Genomic DNA, 23,479 nt, shown 5'->3' on the forward strand with positions numbered 1-23,479 from the left:
ACTCTGTGTTCTTGTACCTCCAGACCCCTTTCAAAACAGGAGCCCAATGCTTTCAATATTGCAGAGTCCTTTCCCATTACACCTCCCACTTGGCTTGCAGTCATAATTACAGATTGTTACCTAGTGCGGAATTCCTAATGCCTCATTGTTCTGTGTAATTGTCACCCATGGCAATTGGTCAAATGGTGCCCTGACATCATAATGCTACTGCAGGATGTCATCTGACATGATGGCAAGCAATAGAATACATTTATCATGGTATTGAAATGGGTAGTAGGAAAGACAGGACTCCAGGCTGAAGGCAAAGATTGTGAGATTAAATAAACAAGGAAATTACATCAGATTTATTCATTAGTTTTATGGTGTCGGTGATCATAATATTCTCAGGTTCTCTATAGGTGAACTGATAGGGATTTGCAAGAATGAAGATGTCAGAATATGTTGTTTATAGCTTTTCTCATTCCCACTAACTGTAGCATAAACCTTCCTCCGTAAACTTATCAGATCACTTAATGGTCATTGGTGTACCATAACCTAAACAAATTGCTGTGAGCAAGGTACACTGTCACTTGGATAGCAATTAGATCTTTTTATCTACATTCTAATATAGGTGCTAGGGTTGTGTAGAGAGTGGTAGGAAAGGAGGATTGAGATTGACAGGTATGCTAGGTTGAAAATAATATTGAGATTTGAATTCTTTTTGAGCTGTGGATTTTCAAATATTATAGACGTCATAGTACTGATTAATAACCCTTTATCAAAATCTGTTTGTTGTTGTGTTGCATTAGTTTGGGAATATTCAGGTTCTGTTAATAGACTAACAGTAGACTTTTCCATTTGCAGAATATATTGAATGACCAGCAGAGGCAGTGTTGCAGAAGATGATTTCTCTGAGTTGCTGAACCCAAAACAAAACAAAAAAAAAAGTTCAGCAGCTTTCGGCTCGATTTACCAGTTTACATGGTGAGTCAAACTCTCAATTTACCATTTTGCTTGTCCTTAAAAGAAGTTCAAGGCATCTGATGGCTCTCAGCTCCTTTTAGTGGGGTATTACGCAAGAATATTATTTGTCAAGACTGAAGCGATATGGATGGCGCCATGGTCATCATGATAGCTTTTCAAAGATGTTGATTGTCTACAAGGCTGACAATCCTACTTTAAATACTTGTTCTAACAATATGTCAACAGAGAAAATTAGTGTCTTTGAGGTTGAAATGAGGTGTCTTATATTGGAGCAATTGACTTACTCTCGCATGGAGGGAAGCTAATTTAACCTTCCTACCTTCACACTGCATGTGTGACTCTTATACTCAAGAAGGATTTCTCTTTAGGAGACTCTGTGTTCTTGTACCTCCAGACCCCTTTCAAAACAGGAGCCCAATGCTTTCAATATTGCAGAGTCCTTTCCCATTACACCTCCCACTTGGCTTGCAGTCATAATTACAGATCGTTACCTAGTGCGGAATTCCTAATGCTTCATTGTTCTGTGTAATTGTCACCCATGGCAATTGGTCAAATGGTGCCCTGACATCATAATGCTTCTGCAGGATGTCATCTGACATGAGGGCAAGCAATAGAATACATTTATCATGGTATTGAAATGGGTAGTAGGAAAGACAGGACTCCAGGCTGAAGGCAAAGATTGTGAGATGAAATAAACAAGGAAATTACATGAGATTTATTCATTAGTTTTATGGTGTCGGTGATCATAATATTCTCAGGTTCTCTATAGGTGAACTGATATGGATTTGCAAGAATGAAGATGTCAGAATATGTTGTTTATAGCTTTTCTCATTCCCACTAACTGTAGCAAAAACCTTCCTCCGTAAACTTATCGGATCACTTAATGGTCATTGGTGTACCATAACCTAAAAGAATTGCTGTGAGCAGGGTACGCTGTTGCTTTGGTAGCAATGAGATCTTTTTATCTACATTCTAATATAGGTGCTAGGGTTGTGTAGAGAGTGGTAGGAAAGGAGGATTAAGATTGACAGGTATGCTAGGTTGAAAATAATATTGAGATTTGAATTATTTTTGAGTCTTGGATTTTCAAATATTATAGACGTCATATTACTGATTAATAACCCTTTATCAAAATCTGTTTGTTGTTGTGTTGCTTTAGTTTGGGAATATTCAGGTTCTGTTAATAGACTAACAATGGACTTTTCCATTTGCAGAATATATTGAATGACCAGCAGAGGCAGTGTTGCAGAAGATGATTTCTCTGAGTTGCTGAACCCAAAACAAAACAAAAAAAAAAGTTCAGCAGCTTTTGGCTCGATTTTCCAGTTTACATGGTGAGTCAAACTCTCAATTAACCATTTTGCTTGTCCTTAAAAGAAGTTCAATGCATCTGATGGCTCTCAGCTCCTTTTAGTGGGGTATTACGCTAGAATATTATTTGTCAAGACTGCAGAGATATGGATGGCGCCATTGGAATCAGGATAGCTTTTCTAAAATGTTGATTGTCTACAAGGCTGACAATCCTACTTTAAATACTTGTTCTAACAATATGTCAACAGAGAAAATTAGTGTCTTTGAGGTTGAAATGAGGTGTCTTATAGTGGGGCAATTGACTTACTCTCGCATGGAGGGAAGCTAATTTAACCTTCCTACCATCACACTGCATGTGTGACTCTTATACTCCAGAAGGATTTCTCTTTAGGAGACTCTGTGTTCTTGTACCTCCAGACCCCTTTCAAAACAGGAGCCCAATGCTTTCAATATTGCAGAGTCCTTTCCCATTACACCTCCCACTTGGCTTGCAGTCATAATTACAGATCGTTACCTAGTGCGGAATTCCTAATGCCTCATTGTTCTGTGTAATTGTCACCCATGGCAATTGGTCAAATGGTGCCCTGACATCATAATGCTTCTGCAGGATGTCATCTGACATGAGGGCAAGCAATAGAATACATTTATCATGGTATTGAAATGGGTAGTAGGAAAGACAGGACTCCAGGCTGAAGGCAAAGATTGTGAGATTAAATAAACAAGGAAATTACATGAGATTTATTCATTAGTTTTATGGTGTCGGTGATCATAATATTCTCAGGTTCTCTATAGGTGAACTGATATGGATTTGCAAGAATGAAGATGTCAGAATATGTTGTTTATAGCTTTTCTCATTCCCACTAACTGTAGCAAAAACCTTCCTCCGTAAACTTATCGGATCACTTAATGGTCATTGGTGTACCATAACCTAAAAGAATTGCTGTGAGCAGGGTACGCTGTTGCTTTGGTAGCAATGAGATCTTTTTATCTACATTCTAATATAGGTGCTAGGGTTGTGTAGAGAGTGGTAGGAAAGGAGGATTAAGATTGACAGGTATGCTAGGTTGAAAATAATGAGATTTGAATTCTTTTTGAGCTATGGATTTTCAAATATTATAGACGTCATAGTACTGATTAATAACCCTTAATCAAAATCTGTTTGTTTTTGTGTTGCATTAGTTTGGGAATATTCAGGTTCTGTTAATAGACTAACAGTAGACTTTTCCATTTGCAGAATATATTGAATGACCAGCAGAGGCAGTGTTGCAGAAGATGATTTCTCTGAGTTGCTGAACCCAAAACAAAACAAAAAAAAAAGTTCAGCAGCTTTCGGCTCGATTTACCAGTTTACATGGTGAGTCAAACTCTCAATTTACCATTTTGCTTGTCCTTAAAAGAAGTTCAAGGCATCTGATGGCTCTCAGCTCCTTTTAGTGGGGTATTACGCAAGAATATTATTTGTCAAGACTGAAGCGATATGGATGGCGCCATGGTCATCATGATAGCTTTTCAAAGATGTTGATTGTCTACAAGGCTGACAATCCTACTTTAAATACTTGTTCTAACAATATGTCAACAGAGAAAATTAGTGTCTTTGAGGTTGAAATGAGGTGTCTTATATTGGAGCAATTGACTTACTCTCGCATGGAGGGAAGCTAATTTAACCTTCCTACCTTCACACTGCATGTGTGACTCTTATACTCAAGAAGGATTTCTCTTTAGGAGACTCTGTGTTCTTGTACCTCCAGACCCCTTTCAAAACAGGAGCCCAATGCTTTCAATATTGCAGAGTCCTTTCCCATTACACCTCCCACTTGGCTTGCAGTCATAATTACAGATCGTTACCTAGTGCGGAATTCCTAATGCCTCATTGTTCTGTGTAATTGTCACCCATGGCAATTGGTCAAATGGTGCCCTGACATCATAATGCTTCTGCAGGATGTCATCTGACATGAGGGCAAGCAATAGAATACATTTATCATGGTATTGAAATGGGTAGTAGGAAAGACAGGACTCCAGGCTGAAGGCAAAGATTGTGAGATGAAATAAACAAGGAAATTACATGAGATTTATTCATTAGTTTTATGGTGTCGGTGATCATAATATTCTCAGGTTCTCTATAGGTGAACTGATATGGATTTGCAAGAATGAAGATGTCAGAATATGTTGTTTATAGCTTTTCTCATTCCCACTAACTGTAGCAAAAACCTTCCTCCGTAAACTTATCGGATCACTTAATGGTCATTGGTGTACCATAACCTAAAAGAATTGCTGTGAGCAGGGTACGCTGTTGCTTTGGTAGCAATGAGATCTTTTTATCTACATTCTAATATAGGTGCTAGGGTTGTGTAGAGAGTGGTAGGAAAGGAGGATTAAGATTGACAGGTATGCTAGGTTGAAAATAATATTGAAATTTGAATTATTTTTGAGCTGTGGATTTTCAAATATTATAGACGTCATAGTACTGATTAATAACCCTTAATCAAAATCTGTTTGTTTTTGTGTTGCATTAGTTTGGGAATATTCAGGTTCTGTTAATAGACTAACAGTAGACTTTTCCATTTGCAGAATATATTGAATGACCAGCAGAGGCAGTGTTGCAGAAGACGATTTCTCTGAGTTGCTGAACCCAAAACAAAACAAAAAAAAAGTTCAGCAGCTTTCGGCTCGATTTACCCGTTTACATGGTGAGTCAAACTCTCAATTTACCATTTTGCTTGTCCTTAAAAGAAGTTCAATGCATCTGATGGCTCTCAGCTCCTTTTAGTGGGGTATTACGCAAGAATATTATTTGTCAAGACTGAAGAGATATGGATGGCACCATGGTCATCAGGATAGCTTTTCAAAGATGTTGATTGTCTACAAGGCTGACAATCCTACTTTAAATACTTGTTCTAACAATATGTCAACAGAGAAAATTAGTGTCTTTGAGGTTGAAATGAGGTGTCTTATAGTGGGGCAATTGACTTACTCTCGCATGGAGGGAAGCTAATTTAACCTTCCTACCTTCACACTGCATGTGTGACTCTTATACTCAAGAAGGATTTCTCTTTAGGAGACTCTGTGTTCTTGTACCTCCAGACCCCTTTCAAAACAGGAGCCCAATGCTTTCAATATTGCAGAGTCCTTTCCCATTACACCTCCCACTTGGCTTGCAGTCATAATTACAGATTGTTACCTAGTGCGGAATTCCTAATGCCTCATTGTTCTGTGTAATTGTCACCCATGGCAATTGGTCAAATGGTGCCCTGACATCATAATGCTACTGCAGGATGTCATCTGACATGATGGCAAGCAATAGAATACATTTATCATGGTATTGAAATGGGTAGTAGGAAAGACAGGACTCCAGGCTGAAGGCAAAGATTGTGAGATTAAATAAACAAGGAAATTACATCAGATTTATTCATTAGTTTTATGGTGTCGGTGATCATAATATTCTCAGGTTCTCTATAGGTGAACTGATAGGGATTTGCAAGAATGAAGATGTCAGAATATGTTGTTTATAGCTTTTCTCATTCCCACTAACTGTAGCATAAACCTTCCTCCGTAAACTTATCAGATCACTTAATGGTCATTGGTGTACCATAACCTAAACAAATTGCTGTGAGCAAGGTACACTGTCACTTGGATAGCAATGAGATCGTTTTATCTACATTCTAATATAGGTGCTAGGGTTGTGTAGAGAGTGGTAGGAAAGGAGGATTGAGATTGACAGGTATGCTAGGTTGAAAATAATATTGAGATTTGAATTCTTTTTGAGCTGTGGATTTTCAAATATTATAGACGTCATAGTACTGATTAATAACCCTTTATCAAAATCTGTTTGTTGTTGTGTTGCATTAGTTTGGGTATATTCAGGTTCTGTTAATAGACTAACAGTGGACTTTTCCATTTGCAGAATATATTGAATGACCAGCAGAGGCAGTGTTGCAGAAGATGATTTCTCTGAGTTGCTGAACCCAAAACAAAACAAAAAAAAAAGTTCAGCAGCTTTCGGCTCGATTTACCAGTTTACATGGTGAGTCAAACTCTCAATTTACCATTTTGCTTGTCCTTAAAAGAAGTTCAAGGCATCTGATGGCTCTCAGCTCCTTTTAGTGGGGTATTACGCAAGAATATTATTTGTCAAGACTGAAGCGATATGGATGGCGCCATGGTCATCAGGATAGCTTTTCAAAGATGTTGATTGTCTACAAGGCTGACAATCCTACTTTAAAAACTTGTTCTAACAATATGTCAACAGAGAAAATTAGTGTCTTTGAGGTTGAAATGAGGTGTCTTATATTGGAGCAATTGACTTACTCTCGCATGGTGGGAAGCTAATTTAACCTTCCTACCTTCACACTGCATGTGTGACTCTTATACTCAAGAAGGATTTCTCTTTAGGAGACTCTGTGTTCTTGTACCTCCAGACCCCTTTCAAAACAGGAGCCCAATGCTTTCAATATTGCAGAGTCCTTTCCCATTACACCTCCCACTTGGCTTGCAGTCATAATTACAGATCGTTACCTAGTGCGGAATTCCTAATGCCTCATTGTTCTGTGTAATTGTCACCCATGGTAATTGGTCAAATGGTGCCCTGACATCATAATGCTACTGCAGGATGTCATCTGACATGAGGGCAAGCAATAGAATACATTTATCATGGTATTGAAATGGGTAGTAGGAAAGACAGGACTCCAGGCTGAAGGCAAAGATTGTGAGATGAAATAAACAAGGAAATTACATGAGATTTATTCATTAGTTTTATGGTGTCGGTGATCATAATATTCTCAGGTTCTCTCTAGGTGAACTGATAGGGATTTGCAAGAATGAAGATGTCAGAATATGTTGTTTATAGCTTTTCTCATTCCCACTAACTGTAGCAGAAACCTTCCTCCGTAAACTTATCAGATCACTTAATGGACATTGGTGTACCATAACCTAAAAGAATTGCTGTGAGCAGGGTACGCTGTTGCTTTGGTAGCAATGAGATCTTTTTATCTACATTCTAATATAGGTGCTAGGGTTGTGTAGAGAGTGGTAGGAAATGAGGATTAAGATTGACAGGTATGCTAGGTTGAAAATAATATTGAAATTTGAATTCTTTTTGAGCTGTGGATTTTTAAATATTATAGACGTCATAGTGCTGATTAATAACCCTTTATCAAAATCTGTTTGTTGTTGTGTTGCATTAGTTTGGGAATATTCAGGTTCTGTTAATAGACTAACAGTGGACTTTTCCATTTGCAGAATATATTGAATGACCAGCAGAGGCAGTGTTGCAGAAGATGATTTCTCTGAGTTGCTGAACCCAAAACAAAACAAAAAAAAAGTTCAGCAGCTTTTGGATCGATTTTCCAGTTTACATGGTGAGTCAAACTCTCAATTAACCATTTTGCTTGTCCTTAAAAGAAGTTCAATGCATCTGATGGCTCTCAGCTCCTTTTAGTGGGGTATTACGCTAGAATATTATTTGTCAAGACTGCAGAGATATGGATAGCGCCATTGGAATCAGGATAGCTTTTCTAAAATGTTGATTGTCTACAAGGCTGACAATCCTACTTTAAATACTTGTTCTAACAATATGTCAACAGAGAAAATTAGTGTCTTTGAGGTTGAAATGAGGTGTCTTATAGTGGGGCAATTGACTTACTCTCGCATGGAGGGAAGCTAATTTAACCTTCCTACCTTCACACTGCATGTGTGACTCTTATACTCAAGAAGGATTTCTCTTTAGGAGACTCTGTGTTCTTGTACCTCCAGACCCCTTTCAAAACAGGAGCCCAATGCTTTCAATATTGCAGAGTCCTTTCCCATTACACCTCCCACTTGGCTTGCAGTCATAATTACAGATTGTTACCTAGTGCGGAATTCCTAATGCCTCATTGTTCTGTGTAATTGTCACCCATGGCAATTGGTCAAATGGTGCCCTGACATCATAATGCTACTGCAGGATGTCATCTGACATGATGGCAAGCAATAGAATACATTTATCATGGTATTGAAATGGGTAGTAGGAAAGACAGGACTCCAGGCTGAAGGCAAAGATTGTGAGATTAAATAAACAAGGAAATTACATCAGATTTATTCATTAGTTTTATGGTGTCGGTGATCATAATATTCTCAGGTTCTCTATAGGTGAACTGATAGGGATTTGCAAGAATGAAGATGTCAGAATATGTTGTTTATAGCTTTTCTCATTCCCACTAACTGTAGCATAAACCTTCCTCCGTAAACTTATCAGATCACTTAATGGTCATTGGTGTACCATAACCTAAACAAATTGCTGTGAGCAAGGTACACTGTCACTTGGATAGCAATGAGATCTTTTTATCTACATTCTAATATAGGTGCTAGGGTTGTGTAGAGAGTGGTAGGAAAGGAGGATTGAGATTGACAGGTATGCTAGGTTGAAAATAATATTGAGATTTGAATTCTTTTTGAGCTGTGGATTTTCAAATATTATAGACGTCATAGTACTGATTAATAACCCTTTATCAAAATCTGTTTGTTGTTGTGTTGCATTAGTTTGGGTATATTCAGGTTCTGTTAATAGACTAACAGTGGACTTTTCCATTTGCAGAATATATTGAATGACCAGCAGAGGCAGTGTTGCAGAAGATGATTTCTCTGAGTTGCTGAACCCAAAACAAAACAAAAAAAAAAGTTCAGCAGCTTTCGGCTCGATTTACCAGTTTACATGGTGAGTCAAACTCTCAATTTACCATTTTGCTTGTCCTTAAAAGAAGTTCAAGGCATCTGATGGCTCTCAGCTCCTTTTAGTGGGGTATTACGCAAGAATATTATTTGTCAAGACTGAAGCGATATGGATGGCGCCATGGTCATCAGGATAGCTTTTCAAAGATGTTGATTGTCTACAAGGCTGACAATCCTACTTTAAAAACTTGTTCTAACAATATGTCAACAGAGAAAATTAGTGTCTTTGAGGTTGAAATGAGGTGTCTTATATTGGAGCAATTGACTTACTCTCGCATGGTGGGAAGCTAATTTAACCTTCCTACCTTCACACTGCATGTGTGACTCTTATACTCAAGAAGGATTTCTCTTTAGGAGACTCTGTGTTCTTGTACCTCCAGACCCCTTTCAAAACAGGAGCCCAATGCTTTCAATATTGCAGAGTCCTTTCCCATTACACCTCCCACTTGGCTTGCAGTCATAATTACAGATCGTTACCTAGTGCGGAATTCCTAATGCCTCATTGTTCTGTGTAATTGTCACCCATGGTAATTGGTCAAATGGTGCCCTGACATCATAATGCTACTGCAGGATGTCATCTGACATGAGGGCAAGCAATAGAATACATTTATCATGGTATTGAAATGGGTAGTAGGAAAGACAGGACTCCAGGCTGAAGGCAAAGATTGTGAGATGAAATAAACAAGGAAATTACATGAGATTTATTCATTAGTTTTATGGTGTCGGTGATCATAATATTCTCAGGTTCTCTCTAGGTGAACTGATAGGGATTTGCAAGAATGAAGATGTCAGAATATGTTGTTTATAGCTTTTCTCATTCCCACTAACTGTAGCAGAAACCTTCCTCCGTAAACTTATCAGATCACTTAATGGACATTGGTGTACCATAACCTAAAAGAATTGCTGTGAGCAGGGTACGCTGTTGCTTTGGTAGCAATGAGATCTTTTTATCTACATTCTAATATAGGTGCTAGGGTTGTGTAGAGAGTGGTAGGAAATGAGGATTAAGATTGACAGGTATGCTAGGTTGAAAATAATATTGAAATTTGAATTCTTTTTGAGCTGTGGATTTTTAAATATTATAGACGTCATAGTGCTGATTAATAACCCTTTATCAAAATCTGTTTGTTGTTGTGTTGCATTAGTTTGGGAATATTCAGGTTCTGTTAATAGACTAACAGTGGACTTTTCCATTTGCAGAATATATTGAATGACCAGCAGAGGCAGTGTTGCAGAAGATGATTTCTCTGAGTTGCTGAACCCAAAACAAAACAAAAAAAAAGTTCAGCAGCTTTTGGATCGATTTTCCAGTTTACATGGTGAGTCAAACTCTCAATTAACCATTTTGCTTGTCCTTAAAAGAAGTTCAATGCATCTGATGGCTCTCAGCTCCTTTTAGTGGGGTATTACGCTAGAATATTATTTGTCAAGACTGCAGAGATATGGATAGCGCCATTGGAATCAGGATAGCTTTTCTAAAATGTTGATTGTCTACAAGGCTGACAATCCTACTTTAAATACTTGTTCTAACAATATGTCAACAGAGAAAATTAGTGTCTTTGAGGTTGAAATGAGGTGTCTTATAGTGGGGCAATTGACCTACTCTCGCATGGAGGGAAGCTAATTTAACCTTCCTACCTTCACACTGCATGTGTGACTCTTATACTCAAGAAGGATTTCTCTTTAGGAGACTCTGTGTTCTTGTACCTCCAGACCCCTTTCAAAACAGGAGCCCAATGCTTTCAATATTGCAGAGTCCTTTCCCATTACACCTCCCACTTGGCTTGCAGTCATAATTACAGATTGTTACCTAGTGCGGAATTCCTAATGCCTCATTGTTCTGTGTAATTGTCACCCATGGCAATTGGTCAAATGGTGCCCTGACATCATAATGCTACTGCAGGATGTCATCTGACATGATGGCAAGCAATAGAATACATTTATCATGGTATTGAAATGGGTAGTAGGAAAGACAGGACTCCAGGCTGAAGGCAAAGATTGTGAGATTAAATAAACAAGGAAATTACATCAGATTTATTCATTAGTTTTATGGTGTCGGTGATCATAATATTCTCAGGTTCTCTATAGGTGAACTGATAGGGATTTGCAAGAATGAAGATGTCAGAATATGTTGTTTATAGCTTTTCTCATTCCCACTAACTGTAGCATAAACCTTCCTCCGTAAACTTATCAGATCACTTAATGGTCATTGGTGTACCATAACCTAAACAAATTGCTGTGAGCAAGGTACACTGTCACTTGGATAGCAATGAGATCTTTTTATCTACATTCTAATATAGGTGCTAGGGTTGTGTAGAGAGTGGTAGGAAAGGAGGATTGAGATTGACAGGTATGCTAGGTTGAAAATAATATTGAGATTTGAATTCTTTTTGAGCTGTGGATTTTCAAATATTATAGACGTCATAGTACTGATTAATAACCCTTTATCAAAATCTGTTTGTTGTTGTGTTGCATTAGTTTGGGAATATTCAGGTTCTGTTAATAGACTAACAGTAGACTTTTCCATTTGCAGAATATATTGAATGACCAGCAGAGGCAGTGTTGCAGAAGATGATTTCTCTGAGTTGCTGAACCCAAAACAAAACAAAAAAAAAAGTTCAGCAGCTTTCGGCTCGATTTACCAGTTTACATGGTGAGTCAAACTCTCAATTTACCATTTTGCTTGTCCTTAAAAGAAGTTCAAGGCATCTGATGGCTCTCAGCTCCTTTTAGTGGGGTATTACGCAAGAATATTATTTGTCAAGACTGAAGCGATATGGATGGCGCCATGGTCATCATGATAGCTTTTCAAAGATGTTGATTGTCTACAAGGCTGACAATCCTACTTTAAATACTTGTTCTAACAATATGTCAACAGAGAAAATTAGTGTCTTTGAGGTTGAAATGAGGTGTCTTATATTGGAGCAATTGACTTACTCTCGCATGGAGGGAAGCTAATTTAACCTTCCTACCTTCACACTGCATGTGTGACTCTTATACTCAAGAAGGATTTCTCTTTAGGAGACTCTGTGTTCTTGTACCTCCAGACCCCTTTCAAAACAGGAGCCCAATGCTTTCAATATTGCAGAGTCCTTTCCCATTACACCTCCCACTTGGCTTGCAGTCATAATTACAGATCGTTACCTAGTGCGGAATTCCTAATGCTTCATTGTTCTGTGTAATTGTCACCCATGGCAATTGGTCAAATGGTGCCCTGACATCATAATGCTTCTGCAGGATGTCATCTGACATGAGGGCAAGCAATAGAATACATTTATCATGGTATTGAAATGGGTAGTAGGAAAGACAGGACTCCAGGCTGAAGGCAAAGATTGTGAGATGAAATAAACAAGGAAATTACATGAGATTTATTCATTAGTTTTATGGTGTCGGTGATCATAATATTCTCAGGTTCTCTATAGGTGAACTGATATGGATTTGCAAGAATGAAGATGTCAGAATATGTTGTTTATAGCTTTTCTCATTCCCACTAACTGTAGCAAAAACCTTCCTCCGTAAACTTATCGGATCACTTAATGGTCATTGGTGTACCATAACCTAAAAGAATTGCTGTGAGCAGGGTACGCTGTTGCTTTGGTAGCAATGAGATCTTTTTATCTACATTCTAATATAGGTGCTAGGGTTGTGTAGAGAGTGGTAGGAAAGGAGGATTAAGATTGACAGGTATGCTAGGTTGAAAATAATATTGAGATTTGAATTATTTTTGAGTCTTGGATTTTCAAATATTATAGACGTCATATTACTGATTAATAACCCTTTATCAAAATCTGTTTGTTGTTGTGTTGCTTTAGTTTGGGAATATTCAGGTTCTGTTAATAGACTAACAGTGGACTTTTCCATTTGCAGAATATATTGAATGACCAGCAGAGGCAGTGTTGCAGAAGATGATTTCTCTGAGTTGCTGAACCCAAAACAAAACAAAAAAAAAAGTTCAGCAGCTTTTGGCTCGATTTTCCAGTTTACATGGTGAGTCAAACTCTCAATTAACCATTTTGCTTGTCCTTAAAAGAAGTTCAATGCATCTGATGGCTCTCAGCTCCTTTTAGTGGGGTATTACGCTAGAATATTATTTGTCAAGACTGCAGAGATATGGATGGCGCCATTGGAATCAGGATAGCTTTTCTAAAATGTTGATTGTCTACAAGGCTGACAATCCTACTTTAAATACTTGTTCTAACAATATGTCAACAGAGAAAATTAGTGTCTTTGAGGTTGAAATGAGGTGTCTTATAGTGGGGCAATTGACTTACTCTCGCATGGAGGGAAGCTAATTTAACCTTCCTACCATCACACTGCATGTGTGACTCTTATACTCCAGAAGGATTTCTCTTTAGGAGACTCTGTGTTCTTGTACCTCCAGACCCCTTTCAAAACAGGAGCCCAATGCTTTCAATATTGCAGAGTCCTTTCCCATTACACCTCCCACTTGGCTTGCAGTCATAATTACAGATCGTTACCTAGTGCGGAATTCCTAATGCCTCATTGTTCTGTGTAATTGTCACCCATGGCAATTGGTCAAATGGTGCCCTGACATCATAATGCTTCTGCAGGATGTCATCTGACATGAGGGCAAGCAATAGAATACATTTATCATGGTATTGAAATGGGTAGTAGGAAAGACAGGACTCCAGGCTGAAGGCAAAGATTGTGAGATGAAATAAACAAGGAAATTACATGAGATTTATTCATTAGTTTTATGGTGTCGGTGATCATAATATTCTCAGGTTCTCTATAGGTGAACTGATATGGATTTGCAAGAATGAAGATGTCAGAATATGTTGTTTATAGCTTTTCTCATTCCCACTAACTGTAGCAAAAACCTTCCTCCGTAAACTTATCGGATCACTTTGTACCAGCTAGAATTGACATTGGGGTAGCACAGAGCACGTGTAGTGTATTCTGCGCTCCGTGATCAAAACGGATCGTTTTTTGCCGATTTTTACCGAATTTTAAAAGTGTTTAAAATTGTATTATTTTCATTTGTAATTGCACTCAGCATACTCTGGGCACATTTGCACGCATTTTCGCTCATTTATCACGGCGATAGCTGCCGTTAGACCTTCAAACCGGGGTCAGGCTTTCCTGCACTCGGCGGCCATCTTGAGTGGGGACTAGAGTGGTGGGAGCGCTCTAGTGTACCAGATATAAGGAAACAGCGGTGTACCGCGCTAGCGGTCGCGTTTGCGGAGGCGCCTTCCCTGCGCCGGAGTCTCGCCTGAGTCAGCCCGTCTGTGCCCGTCAGCGCTGAGGAAGCGCTAGGGCAGGGCTCTGTCTCTTGGCCGGTAATTTGTCATTTCCTGTTCTTCCCCACTGGCCTTTTATTCCCATGTATTCTAAAACTGACCTTCTTCGCCTTCGCTCTCCGTTAGGGCCTTGCCCAGCTCACTCTCTCCATCCTTTGTGTGGCCCTTTTAGATGCCCTGACTGCGCCTTTGCGCTTCCTACCCCTATCCCGATCTCTATTCACTGCCCCGCTCTTCGTTTGTCTCCAGAACCTACAATATTCAAGATATACCATCTCAATGTTCGCTCTTTGGTAAAACACCATCTTGAGGTCCACGATCTACTTGATGAAGCCCCTGACATTCTTTTTATGTCGGAAACCTGGCTTCACAATGATGCCTCTGCTGCTATCAACTTGGCTCTTCCCCCTGAGTATACCATCTATACTCTTAACCGCGACTCTAGAGGGGGCGGCATTGCTGCCGCTATTAAAACTAGGTATCCCTGTACATGGAAGCCTATGGATATTGTGGGTTGCGAAAGTGCCTACTTCTCCGTCTCCGCTAACCCGCATTTTTCTTTTTCTGGCTTACTTATCTACCGACCCCCGGGCCCTGATGCTGCTTTCAGGGCTGCTCTTCCTGAGGCAGTCAGTTCCCTGGCCCTAAAGACGGCCAATTTCAACATAATAGGGGATCTCAATCTCCATTTTGATTCCCCCTGTCCCTCTGCGGCCAGTAGCACTTGTGCTGATCTGGAGGCTCTCCAACTTTCTCAACTAGTTCTTCATGACACACATATTGGTGGTCATACCCTTGACCCTTTTTTTACTTCTCTTACATCGGTCAAAGTCCTGCCTCCTAGACCTATGGCTTGGACTGACCACCACCTAATTGAATGTCATCTCTCACTTGAAGATCCTCCTGCAGCTGCCCCTACTCCTATTATTTCTAGGCGCCCGTGGAAAAAGTTGAAACTCAATGATTTCCATCTGCTTTTAGCTGAAGCCCCTCTGGCTCCTTTCACGGATGTGGAGTCCGGCTATAATCTATACTGCCGCTGGCTCACTAATGCGTTGGACAAGCTCATTCCTCATGCCTTGACTAAACAACAGCGCAGCCATCCCAGTCCTTGGTATGATGATGCTCTTCGACTTTTAAAAAAATCTTGCAAACAAGCCGAAAGAGCCTGGCGCAAGTCTTATGACCCGGCTAGGAAAGCTCTGTACCTCGCCACCATCAAGACCTATCATAGAGCCATCTGCAGGGCCAGGGCCGCCTACTTCTCACGTGAATTCAGTGCTAGTTCCAACCCTAGCAAACTTATCTTTAAAGCACTGAAAGATCTTACTGCCTGTAGAGCCTCTACCGCTGAGATCTGCTCTGCCTCCCACTGTGAGGATTTGGCCGCTTTTTTTATCAATAAAGTGGAAGGAATTTATCGAGCCTTTCCCAGCTCTACAGGTTCCCGGCAGCGTATCACAGCCACTTCTAAAACTACTCTCTCGCTGTCTTATCTTCCGGAGCTTTCTACGGAGGAGTTTGACAAACTCGCGATTAGGGTGAAATCGGGTTCCCCGAAAGATCCCTTGCGGCCCTCACAATTTAGAGAATCCTCCGTCTGCCTTCCTCCGCTCTGTAAACTTATTAATCTATCACTGTCCTCTGGCTCTGTACCAGTTGCCTGGAAACAGGCGCAGGTAATTCCTATCCTGAAAAAACCTGCTTTGGACCCTAAAAAAGCTGAACACTATCGCCCCATCTCTCTCCTCCCGTGGGCTGCTAAGCTGACTGAGGCCCATGTTAATACTATTCTAGCAAAACATCTCCATTCTGCGAATATTTTAGATCCCTCGCAGAATGGGTTCAGGCCTGGCCATAGCACCGAGACGGCGCTCCTGTATATGGCTGAACATCTTCGCATGTTAGAGGATTCAGGTCACACGGCGGCACTTGTGCTCCTCGATCTAAGTGCCGCCTTCGACACTGTCTCCCATGACATTCTACTCCAACGTCTGGTTGAGGCAGGGGTGGATAAGCTGGCCCTTGAATGGTTCAGATCTTTTCTATCTGATCGCTCCTTCAGGGTCATCACTCCCCCCTTTGAATCCAAACCTCATGCGATTGCCCAGGGCGTCCCCCAGGGATCGGCCTTAAGCCCCACTCTTTTTAATCTTTATGTCCAGCCACTGGCTGATGTCGCCATGCGTGGGAACCTCTCCATCGTGTCCTACGCAGACGACACGCAGCTTGCGGTTGCGATTAGTGGGGCTTCCGATCTCGAGGCAGCCAAGTTCCGTGAGGGACTCATATCTGTGGCCCACTGGATGAATGATAATTTCCTACAATTGAATGCTAAAAAAACCGAGGTGCTCATTGTGGGGAAACAAATTCATCTGTGGGGTGACAGCTGGTGGCCACGCGAGCTCGGTCCTACCCCTACCCCTGTCACTGAAGTCAAAAACCTCGGGGTATGGTTTGACTCCCAACTGAGCTTTTCCACTCACACTAAAAAGACCGCGGCATCTTGCTTTGGAATCTTGCGTCAGCTTCGGTCCACCTTCAAATACTTTGACGCTCCTACACGTCAACTTATTGTGCAAGCTTTGATTCTGTCTAAATTAGACTATGCCAGCTCTCTTTTTCTTGGAGTCAATCAGGCTGAGCTCTCCCGTCTCCAACGCGTCCAGAACGCTGCCGCCAGGGCTCTGGTTGGTTTGCCTAAATTTTGTTCAGCTAGGAGAACCATTTTTAATCTCCATTGGCTCCCGGTGGCACAGAGAATAAAGTTTAAATCTTTGATTTTGACATTCAAAATCCTTAAGCTTTCCTCTCCTCAGATTCTGCAGCAACTCATTTCTCCTTATGTTCCAGCTCGTTCTCTGCGGTCTTCTGTTCTCCACCTTGCCACTGTTCCCCGTTTCAAGAGATCCAGGATTGGCGGCCGCTCCTTCCGAGTCCTTGCCGCCAAACTGTGGAATTCCTTGCCCGTCCACATCCGTGCCATCGATGAGCTCCTGGCTTTTAGGAAGGCGGTTAAAACTTTTCTTTTCCCCTTAGCCCCTTAGTTCTTGTTGCCGTCGTGTTGTGTTTCCCACCTCCTGTCCGGTTTTGTTCTGCACTAGCGCCAGGACGCCCCTTTGCTGGGGCAGCTGTGCGCTCAATAAATCAGGATAACATAACATAACATAACATAACTTAATGGTCATTGGTGTACCATAACCTAAAAGAATTGCTGTGAGCAGGGTACGCTGTTGCTTTGGTAGCAATGAGATCTTTTTATCTACATTCTAATATAGGTGCTAGGGTTGTGTAGAGAGTGGTAGGAAAGGAGGATTAAGATTGACAGGTATGCTAGGTTGAAAATAATATTGAAATTTGAATTATTTTTGAGCTGTGGATTTTCAAATATTATAGACGTCATAGTACTGATTAATAACCCTTAATCAAAATCTGTTTGTTTTTGTGTTGCATTAGTTTGGGAATATTCAGGTTCTGTTAATAGACTAACAGTGGACTTTTCCATTTGCAGAATATATTGAATGACCAGCAGAGGCAGTGTTGCAGAAGACGATTTCTCTGAGTTGCTGAACCCAAAACAAAACAAAAAAAAAGTTCAGCAGCTTTCGGCTCGATTTACCCGTTTACATGGTGAGTCAAACTCTCAATTTACCATTTTGCTTGTCCTTAAAAGAAGTTCAATGCATCTGATGGCTCTCAGCTCCTTTTAGTGGGGTATTACGCAAGAATATTATTTGTCAAGACTGAAGAGATATGGATGGCACCATGGTCATCAGGATAGCTTTTCAAAGATGTTGATTGTCTACAAGGCTGACAATCCTACTTTAAATACTTGTTCTAACAATATGTCAACAGAGAAAATTTGTGTCTTTGAGGTTGAAATGAGGTGTCTTATAGTGGGGCAATTGACTTACTCTCGCATGGAGGGAAGCTAATTTAACCTTCCTACCTTCACACTGCATGTGTGACTCTTATACTCAAGAAGGATTTCTCTTTAGGAGACTCTGTGTTCTTGTACCTCCAGACCCCTTTCAAAACAGGAGCCCAATGCTTTCAATATTGCAGAGTCCTTTCCCATTACACCTCCCACTTGGCTTGCAGTCATAATTACAGATTGTTACCTAGTGCGGAATTCCTAATGCCTCATTGTTCTGTGTAATTGTCACCCATGGCAATTGGTCAAATGGTGCCCTGACATCATAATGCTACTGCAGGATGTCATCTGACATGATGGCAAGCAATAGAATACATTTATCATGGTATTGAAATGGGTAGTAGGAAAGACAGGACTCCAGGCTGAAGGCAAAGATTGTGAGATTAAATAAACAAGGAAATTACATCAGATTTATTCATTAGTTTTATGGTGTCGGTGATCATAATATTCTCAGGTTCTCTATAGGTGAACTGATAGGGATTTGCAAGAATGAAGATGTCAGAATATGTTGTTTATAGCTTTTCTCATTCCCACTAACTGTAGCATAAACCTTCCTCCGTAAACTTATCAGATCACTTAATGGTCATTGGTGTACCATAACCTAAACAAATTGCTGTGAGCAAGGTACACTGTCACTTGGATAGCAATGAGATCTTTTTATCTACATTCTAATATAGGTGCTAGGGTTGTGTAGAGAGTGGTAGGAAAGGAGGATTGAGATTGACAGGTATGCTAGGTTGAAAATAATATTGAGATTTGAATTCTTTTTGAGCTGTGGATTTTCAAATATTATAGACGTCATAGTACTGATTAATAACCCTTTATCAAAATCTGTTGGTTGTTGTGTTGCATTAGTTTGGGTATATTCAGGTTCTGTTAATAGACTAACAGTGGACTTTTCCATTTGCAGAATATATTGAATGACCAGCAGAGGCAGTGTTGCAGAAGATGATTTCTCTGAGTTGCTGAACCCAAAACAAAACAAAAAAAAAAGTTCAGCAGCTTTCGGCTCGATTTACCAGTTTACATGGTGAGTCAAACTCTCAATTTACCATTTTGCTTGTCCTTAAAAGAAGTTCAAGGCATCTGATGGCTCTCAGCTCCTTTTAGTGGGGTATTACGCAAGAATATTATTTGTCAAGACTGAAGCGATATGGATGGCGCCATGGTCATCAGGATAGCTTTTCAAAGATGTTGATTGTCTACAAGGCTGACAATCCTACTTTAAAAACTTGTTCTAACAATATGTCAACAGAGAAAATTAGTGTCTTTGAGGTTGAAATGAGGTGTCTTATATTGGAGCAATTGACTTACTCTCGCATGGTGGGAAGCTAATTTAACCTTCCTACCTTCACACTGCATGTGTGACTCTTATACTCAAGAAGGATTTCTCTTTAGGAGACTCTGTGTTCTTGTACCCCCAGACCCCTTTCAAAACAGGAGCCCAATGCTTTCAATATTCCAGAGTCCTTTCCCATTACACCTCCCACTTGGCTTGCAGTCATAATTACAGATCGTTACCTAGTGCGGAATTCCTAATGCCTCATTGTTCTGTGTAATTGTCACCCATGGCAATTGGTCAAATGGTGCCCTGACATCATAATGCTACTGCAGGATGTCATCTGACATGAGGGCAAGCAATAGAATACATTTACCATGGTATTGAAATGGGTAGTAGGAAAGACAGGACTCCAGGCTGAAGGCAAAGATTGTGAGATGAAATAAACAAGGAAATTTCATGAGATTTATTCATTAGTTTTATGGTGTCGGTGATCATAATATTCTCAGGTTCTCTCTAGGTGAACTGATAGGGATTTGCAAGAATGAAGATGTCAGAATATGTTGTTTATAGCTTTTCTCATTCCCACTAACTGTAGCAGAAACCTTCCTCCGTAAACTTATCAGATCACTTAATGGACATTGGTGTACCATAACCTAAAAAAGAATTGCTGTGAGCAGGGTACGCTGTTGCTTTGGTAGCAATGAGATCTTTTTATCTACATTCTAATATAGGTGCTAGGGTTTTGTAGAGAGTGGTAGGAAAGGAGGATTGAGATTGACCGGTATGCTAGGTTGAAAATAATATTGAGATTTGAATTCTTTTTGAGTCTTGGATTTTCAAATATTATAGACGTCATATTACTGATTAATAACCCTTTATCAAAATCTGTTTGTTGTTGTGTTGCTTTAGTTTGGGAATATTCAGGTTCTGTTAATAGACTAACAGTGGACTTTTCCATTTGCAGAATATATTGAATGACCAGCAGAGGCAGTGTTGCAGAAGATGATTTCTCTGAGTTGCTGAACCCAAAACAAAACAAAAAAAAAAGTTCAGCAGCTTTTGGCTCGATTTTCCAGTTTACATGGTGAGTCAAACTCTCAATTAACCATTTTGCTTGTCCTTAAAAGAAGTTCAATGCATCTGATGGCTCTCAGCTCCTTTTAGTGGGGTATTACGCTAGAATATTATTTGTCAAGACTGCAGAGATATGGATGGCGCCATTGGAATCAGGATAGCTTTTCTAAAATGTTGATTGTCTACAAGGCTGACAATCCTACTTTAAATACTTGTTCTAACAATATGTCAACAGAGAAAATTAGTGTCTTTGAGGTTGAAATGAGGTGTCTTATAGTGGGGCAATTGACTTACTCTCGCATGGAGGGAAGCTAATTTAACCTTCCTACCATCACACTGCATGTGTGACTCTTATACTCCAGAAGGATTTCTCTTTAGGAGACTCTGTGTTCTTGTACCTCCAGACCCCTTTCAAAACAGGAGCCCAATGCTTTTAATATTGCAGAGTCCTTTCCCATTACACCTCCCACTTGGCTTGCAGTCATAATTACAGATCGTTACCTAGTGCGGAATTCCTAATGCCTCATTGTTCTGTGTAATTGTCACCCATGGCAATTGGTCAAATGGTGCCCTGACATCATAATGCTTCTGCAGGATGTCATCTGACATGAGGGCAAGCAATAGAATACATTTATCATGGTATTGAAATGGGTAGTAGGGAAGACAGGACTCCAGGCTGAAGGCAAAGATTGTGAGATTAAATAAACAAGGAAATTACATGAGATTTATGCATTAGTTTTATGGTGTCGGTGATCATAATATTCTCAGGTTCTCTATAGGTGAACTGATATGGATTTGCAAGAATGAAGATGTCAGAATATGTTGTTTATAGCTTTTCTCATTCCCACTAACTGTAGCAAAAACCTTCCTCCGTAAACTTATCGGATCACTTAATGGTCATTGGTGTACCATAACCTAAAAGAATTGCTGTGAGCAGGGTACGCTGTTGCTTTGGTAGCAATGAGATCTTTTTATCTACATTCTAATATAGGTGCTAGGGTTGTGTAGAGAGTGGTAGGAAAGGAGGATTAAGATTGACAGGTATGCTAGGTTGAAAATAATATTGAGATTTGAATTCTTTTTGAGCTGTGGATTTTCAAATATTATAGACGTCATAGTACTGATTAATAACCCTTAATCAAAATCTGTTTGTTTTTGTGTTGCATTAGTTTGGGAATATTCAGGTTCTGTTAATAGACTAACAGTGGACTTTTCCATTTGCAGAATATATTGAATGACCAGCAGAGGCAGTGTTGCAGAAGATGATTTCTCTGAGTTGCTGAACCCAAAACAAAACAAAAAAAAAGTTCAGCAGCTTTCGGCTCGATTTACCTGTTTACATGGTGAGTCAAACTCTCAATTTACCATTTTGCTTGTCCTTAAAAGAAGTTCAATGCATCTGATGGCTCTCAGCTCCTTTTAGTGGGGTATTACGCAAGAATATTATTTGTCAAGACTGAAGAGATATGGATTGCACCATGGTCATCAGGATAGCTTTTCAAAGATGTTGATTGTCTACAAGGCTGACAATCCTACTTTAAATACTTGTTCTAACAATATGTCAACAGAGAAAATTACTGTCTTTGAGGTTGAAATGAGGTGTCTTATATTGGAGCAATTGACTTACTCTCACATGGAGGGAAGCTAATTTAACCTTCCTACCTTCACACTGCATGTGTGACTCTTATACTCAAGAAGGATTTCTCTTTAGGAGACTCTGTGTTCTTGTACCTCCAGACCCCTTTCAAAACAGGAGCCCAATGCTTTCAATATTGCAGAGTCCTTTCCCATTACACCTCCCACTTGGCTTGCAGTCATAATTACAGATCGTTACCTAGTGCGGAATTCCTAATGCCTCATTGTTCTGTGTAATTGTCACCCATGGCAATTGGTCAAATGGTGCCCTGACATCATAATGCTACTGCAGGATGTCATCTGACATGAGGGCAAGCAATAGAATACATTTATCATGGTATTGAAATGGGTAGTAGGGAAGACAGGACTCCAGGCTGAAGGCAAAGATTGTGAGATTAAATAAACAAGGAAATTACATCAGATTTATTCATTAGTTTTATGGTGTCGGTGATCATAATATTCTCAGGTTCTCTATAGGTGAACTGATAGGGATTTGCAAGAATGAAGATGTCAGAATATGTTGTTTATAGCTTTTCTCATTCCCACTAACTGTAGCATAAACCTTCCTCCGTAAACTTATCAGATCACTTAATGGTCATTGGTGTACCATAACCTAAACAAATTGCTGTGAGCAAGGTACACTGTCACTTGGATAGCAATGAGATCTTTTTATCTACATTCTAATATAGGTGCTAGGGTTGTGTAGAGAGTGGTAGGAAAGGAGGATTGAGATTGACAGGTATGCTAGGTTGAAAATAATATTGAGATTTGAATTCTTTTTGAGCTGTGGATTTTCAAATATTATAGACGTCATAGTACTGATTAATAACCCTTTATCAAAATCTGTTTGTTGTTGTGTTGCATTAGTTTGGGAATATTCAGGTTCTGTTAATAGACTAACAGTGGACTTTTCCATTTGCAGAATATATTGAATGACCAGCAGAGGCAGTGTTGCAGAAGATGATTTCTCTGAGTTGCTGAACCCAAAACAAAACAAAAAAAAAAGTTCAGCAGCTTTCGGCTCGATTTACCAGTTTACATGGTGAGTCAAACTCTCAATTTACCATTTTGCTTGTCCTTAAAAGAAGTTCAAGGCATCTGATGGCTCTCAGCTCCTTTTAGTGGGGTATTACGCAAGAATATTATTTGTCAAGACTGAAGCGATATGGATGGCGCCATGGTCATCAGGATAGCTTTTCAAAGATGTTGATTGTCTACAAGGCTGACAATCCTACTTTAAAAACTTGTTCTAACAATATGTCAACAGAGAAAATTAGTGTCTTTGAGGTTGAAATGAGGTGTCTTATATTGGAG

This window comes from Lissotriton vulgaris, chromosome 11 (genome assembly GCF_964263255.1).
Source record: "Lissotriton vulgaris chromosome 11, aLisVul1.2, whole genome shotgun sequence".
Lineage (NCBI taxonomy): Eukaryota > Metazoa > Chordata > Amphibia > Caudata > Salamandridae > Lissotriton > Lissotriton vulgaris.